The sequence below is a fragment of the Gymnoscopelus braueri genome (genome assembly GCF_963280865.1).
Source record: "Gymnoscopelus braueri genome assembly, chromosome: 1".
NCBI classification, from domain to species: Eukaryota; Metazoa; Chordata; class Actinopteri; order Myctophiformes; family Myctophidae; genus Gymnoscopelus; species Gymnoscopelus braueri.
In genome coordinates, this window is record NC_137603.1 from 42,870,033 (window position 1) to 42,877,631 (window position 7,599).

The window sequence follows — 7,599 nt, forward strand, 5'->3', positions numbered from 1 at the left end:
ATTTATAGGTTTCTATGTCATCATGCGTCTCGCTAGCCAATCAGAGCATTGGTGATAACAATATTGTCACGTGTCACGCGAAGCTTGACCAATGTTAGCTTGGCTGAGACGAGGGGACACACGGAAGGACAAGAACGAAAACATACTCTCCACCTCTGGCGGAGACAATAATAAAACTCTCCAATAGGAAACATGACCTAACAATAACAGTGATGTAAGCATTTCAATGTCTACCTATACAGCCATAAGAGAAGCACAGATTTGAAAAAATATATTTGAGAATCAAGGACTGTCCTGCTGTCAGCTGAATGTACACACTCGTACATATGACACTGATCCACCAAAGATTAACTACACACGCACATACGAATGCTCTCTCTCTCTCTCTCTCTCTCTCTCTCTCTCTCTCTCTCTCTCTCTCTCTCTCTCTCTCTCTCTCTCTCTCTCTCTCTCTACAGGCATTGTATGAGAGCATACACAACCTTCAACAACACACATTCATGCTCAGACACATCTAATCAAACAGACACTCATACCTCCAGGCTCATTTATAACACCTCAATGAGTCACCTTTGGTAAAAACACATAAACAAGTGATTAATTACACTAAATTATCTGTCATCATTCAACTTGGGTTTTCTTCCCACAGAGTTGGGATGATTGCATGGAATACTTGTCCTATGTGACGATAAACTAAGGGTATAAACACTCATTTCAAAGGTATGATGATGGCTTCTTTCTTGTCACAGCTTGTCAGAATGTTTAGCCTATTCCTTTAGTATGACCTTTAGGGCTGACATGCATTACTACTTTATGTGTGACAAGAAATATAAAGTTAATAACTGTGACATCATACAGAGGCTCTGGCTTTTGGCAGTGGTGAATCCCGAACAGGCCTAGTGGGCCCAAGGATCATGGGGGGCCGTCTAGAACAATGGGCCGACTGATATCCACTGTTCCACAGCCCGACCCTTAATTAAATTAAACCTAAAAGGCCCACACATACAGAGCCCCCCAGTCCAGCTCTGGTCTATTTAATTTGTATTTGTTCATCTATCTGCTCTGCTCTGCTCTGCTCTGCAGAGCTGCTGCTTCCGTGTGCGCTGCTCTGCGGCAGCACCGCGACCTCAGAGGGCCTTGTATGCCTTATTGTTTAGTTATTTGTATTGTCTGTGTGTCTATATGTCGTTACATGTTATGATATACAGGATGAGAGCAGTTGAAATAGCTCTGCTGATCCTATGGACTATCAACTCCTGCTTGTCGGTCGAACAGACTCAACGCAACACAAACATCTGGCGTGAAGACGGCGCGACCAGGATCGCCTGTGTGTACAGCCGAGCTGCACTGCTGGCATTACGGCCGCCGGAGCCGAACACAACGGCAAACCACATCCACCTACCGGTGTTGGATAACATCCCCGTGGAGTTGATCCGAGGAAAGAGGAAGAGGAGACGAGGAAAAATAGGGGGAATTCGGACCCGACTACGGAGGAGATTCACCCGCCCCCCGCTCCCTTCTATCATTCTAGCCAACGTGCGTTCCCTGGACAACAAAATAGGCACGATACGGACATACACCAGGTACAATCATGAATTTCGTGAGGCATCACTGTTTTGTTTCACTGAGAGCTGGTTAAAACCATCAAAACCAGACTCACTCTATGAAGTCCCCGGATTCACTCTGGTACGACTGGACAGAGGTGGAGGGAGTGGCTACGGTGGTGTATGTGTGTACATAAATGATCTCTGGTGTCGATCCTTCTCCGTCAAACTTAGGATATGCGACGATCCCAACGTGGAGATCCTAGGCATGACTTTAAGACCTTTCTATCTTCCCCGCGAATTTGGGTGCGTTTTACTGTTCCTAGTTTATGTGCCTCCTAAAGGGCCAGGAAGAGCTGCACAAGCAGCGAAAACCATTGCTGACTGTGTGCACGGACTGCAACTGCAGTATCCAGAGGCACCAGCAATCGTGCTTGGAGACTTAAATCAGTGCTATCTGGACACCGTGTTGCCGGGATTTGAAAAGTATGTTAAGGATGCGACTAGGAAAAATAACATTCTGGACAAGTGTTATGTGAACATTCCAAAAGCATATGTTGCCACGGTTGGGCCGCCTATATTGACCTCTGATCATAATGTTGTGTGCCTAACTCCAGTTTATAAGTCAAAACTGAAGAGAGGAAAACTGGAGAAGAAAGTAGTTAGGACATGGACAAATGAAAGCAAGGAACAACTAAAAGCATGCCTGGACTGTACAGATTGGGACACCTTTAGAGATGGTTCATTGGACGAAATAACCACTGTTACAAATGATTATATTAATTTTTGTGTACAGCTGGTTGTTCCTACAAAGGAAATTAAAATCTATCCGAACAATAAATCATATGTGACCAAGGACATAAAATATGTAATAAATGAAAGGAAAATAGCCTTCATAAACAAAGACTTCGGTGCACTTAAATTGACGGAAAGAAAGCTAAAAACAAAAATGAGGCAGGCAAAATTAACACATAGACAGCATCTAGAGGATGCGTTCAAAGCCAAAAATCACAAAAAGGCGTGGGATACTATGAAATCCATGACAGGAATGTCATCCCCAACCAAACCTATTGTGACAGATAATGAACTTGGCTTTTCTAATGACCTAAATACTTTCTTTGCCAGATTCGAATCATTAGGCGATTCCTCTAAGTGCACTGAAATACTCAAGGCTGTAACACCTGCCCCCTCAGACAGAATTGTCATCACTGAAGAGGATGTCAGAAAAGTGTTTCGGTGTACTAACACAAGGAAAGCTAATGGGCCGGACGAGTGCAGTGCTTTTGTCCTCAAAAACTTTGCATCTGAGTTGGCTCCTGTGTGGCAACCAATATTTCAAACCTCTGTAGACACACACACAATTCCTCTGTGTTGGAAAACCTCACACATAAAACCACTACCCAAAATCCAATGTCCAAAAGAACATAAGGATTATAGACCCATAGCTCTCACTTCAGTGATCATGAAATCACTGGAAAGAATACTGTTGCAACATCTTGTAAGTATAACTAAAGACAAATTCGACCCCTGTCAGTTTGCTTATAAGAAAGGTTGCGGTACAGAGGATGCGGTTGTCACACTGGTCCACTTCGTTACAAAACACCTAGATAAGTCTAATAAAAATCATGCAAGGGTGCTGTTCTTAGACTTCTCTTCAGCTTTCAATACAATACAGTCTGATATTCTGGTGTCAAAGATGGTACAGTTGGAACTGAATCCATACTTAATTCACTGGTATGCTTCCTTCCTTACTAACAGAGGGGGTCATACCTATGTCCCCCGGGTTCTATGTTCCCCACTAAGGTTATGGTTAGGGTTAGGTTTAGGTTAGGTCCTATATTCCCCGCTCTCCCTAGGAAACGGGGAACATAGGACCCGGGGAACATAGAACCCAGAGTACAGAGGGTGAAAGTGAACAGAACCCTCTCCGCAGCATTAACTACTAATGTTGGTGCTCCCCAGGGTTGTGTAAGCTCAGCTGTACTTTTCACCCTCTATACTGACAGCTGTCGTACTGAGGAATGTCTGTCTGAATGTCGCACTGACAAACCAGACCAATACATTCTAAAGTACTCTTATGATACAGTTTTGATTTCTCTTTTGGATAGATCCAGTGATCCTGGACTGCACCAACACAGAGTAAATAAGGTGGTGGAGTGGAGTGATAACAACGCTCTTATCATTAACACAAAAAAGACAGAGGAGATTGTTTTTGGTGCCCCACTAGAGATACAAAGATCCCCCATTACTATTCATAGTGAACAGATCAACCAGGTATGTTCGTATACATAGGAGTAGTAATTGACCACCTTCTGTCATGGAAAGACCAGATTGAATCAGTGGGTAAGAAGACAAAGCAAAGAGTCTATTTCCTTCGCCGGTCTCAGGTCCATTGTTTCAATATTCTTTCACTTTTGCCCTGCCGTTTGGTGCCCCCCTGACACTGGTGCCGAGTGCTGCAGCACCGTAAGTCATTGCACTAAAGCCTGCACTGTCTACAGGGAGTTGCAGTAACCCAAGCGTAAGGTCAGGATATAAAGGCATGGAGGACTTTCTCAAGGTCTACATTAGAGAAAATTTGATTGATTTTAGAAATTATTCAAAGCTAGAAAAAAAACAGAATTTTACTAATGCATTTACCTGCTTGTTAAACTTAAAGGGATATTTCACTTTGGGTCATGTTATCGTCTACTCAGGCTTTTGGGGGCCCGGACAGTTTTTAAGTTGCTTGATTCAGTATTTAGATATTTGATGTTCATTTTATCAGACACGCCCCCTTCCTATACAAACCCATTGTAATTTCAAACTCCATTTTAACCATGTTAGATTCATCGGAAACAGCCGTCCTTGGTTCTGGTGACTGATATTGTCCTTCTAATACGTGAGGAGACCGTGTTTTTTCATTAACTTTTTTCATATATTTTTTATATTTGTTTTGGGAAATGAAAAAAATTTAATACTATAAAAACATATATATTTTTTTATAGTCGAACAAAAGTGATCGAAAGAACACAGCCCCCTCACGTATTAGGAGGGCAGGATGAGTCACCAGAACCTAGGGCGTGTGTTTTTGATGGATCTAACATGTTAAAAAAAGAAATTGAAGTTATAATGGGTTTGTATAGGAAGGGGGCGTGTCTGATAAGATGAATATCATATATCTAAATACTGAATCAAGCAACTTAAAAACTGGGGGGCTCACAAAAGCCTGAGTAGACGATAAAATTACCAAATTCTGTTTTGGGTTTAAGTAGTGTGGACAGGTTGCCAAGGCCATTGGCAGGTCATGAGCCTGACTGCAGAGACAGAACTGGCTGTTTGGTTTCAGGTTGGTGTGAATTTTTTTTTGTTTTTTTTATTCCTTCAGCATGACTTTTGAGGCTGTTATTGCCATGCATTACTAAGCACTTTGACTGTGTGACAAGAAATGCAGAGGCTCTGGCTCTTTGGGCCCCTGAGTTCTTGGGGGCCCTGAGCTTTTGGGGGCCCTGGGCATGGACCCAATAGGCCCGTTCAGTAATCCACCCCTGTTGATATCCTACACACCAGTCAGAAGTAAGTAAGATTAGGCTACTTTAATACATGAATAGCTTCACTTTGTTATTTATATACTACATTCTACAAAGATTGTACCCAGGACCAGCAGTGTACAGTAAACACAACATATAACTATCAATACATTCAGAAAGATTGATTGAATACGATTGAATACTTTATTTAGAAAATACATGGAAACAGTACATGGAAGTACAATTCACAATACAAGGTCCTCTAAACTGGATCTCTTATAAAAGCACAATGGCTTATTTAAAAAGATAAGCATAGCAAATCCTAAAGTGCTTTGAACTAAAACTGATTAGCATATTAAAACCAGTAGCATCCAGCATTGATCAAATCAGGATAACAACATGACATGCTGTATAACAACACAGCAAGGCAGAAATGTGTTTATTGGGGCATTGAGATCACCAGTCTAACAGCCTCCGGGTAGAAGCTGCATCGAAGCCTAATAGTGGGATAGCTTAACAAGATTATCGAAACGAAGCGGATAAAAGCGGCAATTTTTTATGAGGCTTCTTTAGGACCTACTGATGGATTCTGAAAAGTATCCATACAATTATCCATATCAATATCCATTAAAAAAAACAGGCCGATTCACTTTTTGGCCTTTAACTCTTGAACCATAGGTCATAGCATCAACAATCTTTTTTCCCTGGGATCATGATGCAACTTCCCATATAGGTCCCGCCCCTTTTCCGATTTCAAGATTTTCCGCCATTTTGCGGTATCTTCAAAACACATATTTTGCTATTAGTCCTACAAATTTGGTCCAAAACTCACACAAATCGGCACGCAATTTGTGGGAGGGTCCGTTTGGCAAAATAATCCACAAATCATGAACACAGCGTCCTATATGTCCCAAATTCGTATCATTGAGGGGCCACTAATAAACGCAGAGCCAATGCAATTTCACTTCCACCCATAGGCGGCGCAACAAATTCTACAAATATTACTGTTTTTGCACCAAATTAAGTACAAATGGTCTTGTGAGTCAACAGTCCACATTTGATTTGCCACATTTGCAGGTGGAACAGTCCCCTTTACAAGAGCATTTGATCAGCTCTATGCATGCTCTGGAGACTTCTGGAATTGTCATTCAAAATGGCACCCATGCCCCCGATTCCTTGGTCCATCCATACTCATGTGGGGAAGGAATAATTGTATCTGTTTGTAGGCTGGTCGCCCAGATGCCTGCTTGATACACTGCCCGCTTAACATGTTGAAGTAGCCTAGTGCATCTTGGGTGGGTGGCAGTTTCTCCATCAACCTATTCCCATGACAGAATAGTTCTTTTCTAGTCTGGTTGATGGAGCTCAAAGGACTGGATTTGTCATACAACCGTCATTCTCTCAAGCTTCTGGAACTGCTGACTGTCAACATTCATCAGCTGGAAGGGATGTTTGGCCAGACTGACAAGTATCTCTGTGACATCATCATGGGCTTGCCAGGCATGCCAAGCTGACTTCTTACCCTTACTGTGAAAAGCAGATGTTGTGTCACAACCTGACAATGCATAGAACATAGGCAGAGCATGAGATTTTGGCTCCCCCAGAAATGTACACATGTTGTTAAAGTCTGTATTTTTTGCCTATGCCAAAATCCACCCACATGTCAGTCAAAGGTTGAATCGTAACTAAATTATGGAACAAGCCTGCAAGGATCACTATGACATCAGTGTCCACAGTACGCACTAGGATAGTTTTTGCTTCTTGCTCCAGTGCATGCTGTACATGAACCAGAATCCTGGTGTCTGCCTCCTCATGATTGCAACAGGTCATGGTACTACTGGAACCAAATAAATGACACAGCTTGCCCTGATGTGACATACACAGCTTTGGATGGTGGCCAGTTGAACTTTTCAGTCCTGGAAGTCAAAAAGGCAAACAGCTCCCTCTTATTTGTTGGGTCACGAAGAAAATCCATCCAATTGCCTGGTAGCTTTGTCTGATCTGACACTTTCCTGCGAACACCTTGTCCTCTATTTTTGCGGGTAGACTCCTTCAAACTATCTGGGATATGTGTGTCCCAACATCCAACCGCTTGGTTTCCTGCAGCTGGGTTACAGGTTGGACGGTCATTGTCACATGACTCACAAGACCATTTATACTTAATTTGGTGCAAGAACAGTGACGTTTGTAAAATTTGTTGCGCCCCCTATGGGTGGAAGTGAAATCGCATTGGTTCTGTGTTTATTAGTGGCCCCTCAATGATAAACATTTGGGACAGATAGGATGCTGTGTTCATGATTTGTGCCATTTTTGCCAAACGGACCCTCCCACAAATTGCAGAAGCCAGTCGTAGTCAATCCGAAGGGAATATGAAAAATCGGACTGATAAATCTTGATCACTTATTCGGTTCTTAAGTCTGATGTCATTTTGTAGTCCGACATCACTTCTGGGTCTAAAAGGCACCAGCGCCGTCCACTCCTCATTGTAAACAAACATGTTGGAACCCGTAAATCTTTTTACAATAACCTCCTTTTTCAGAAATGAA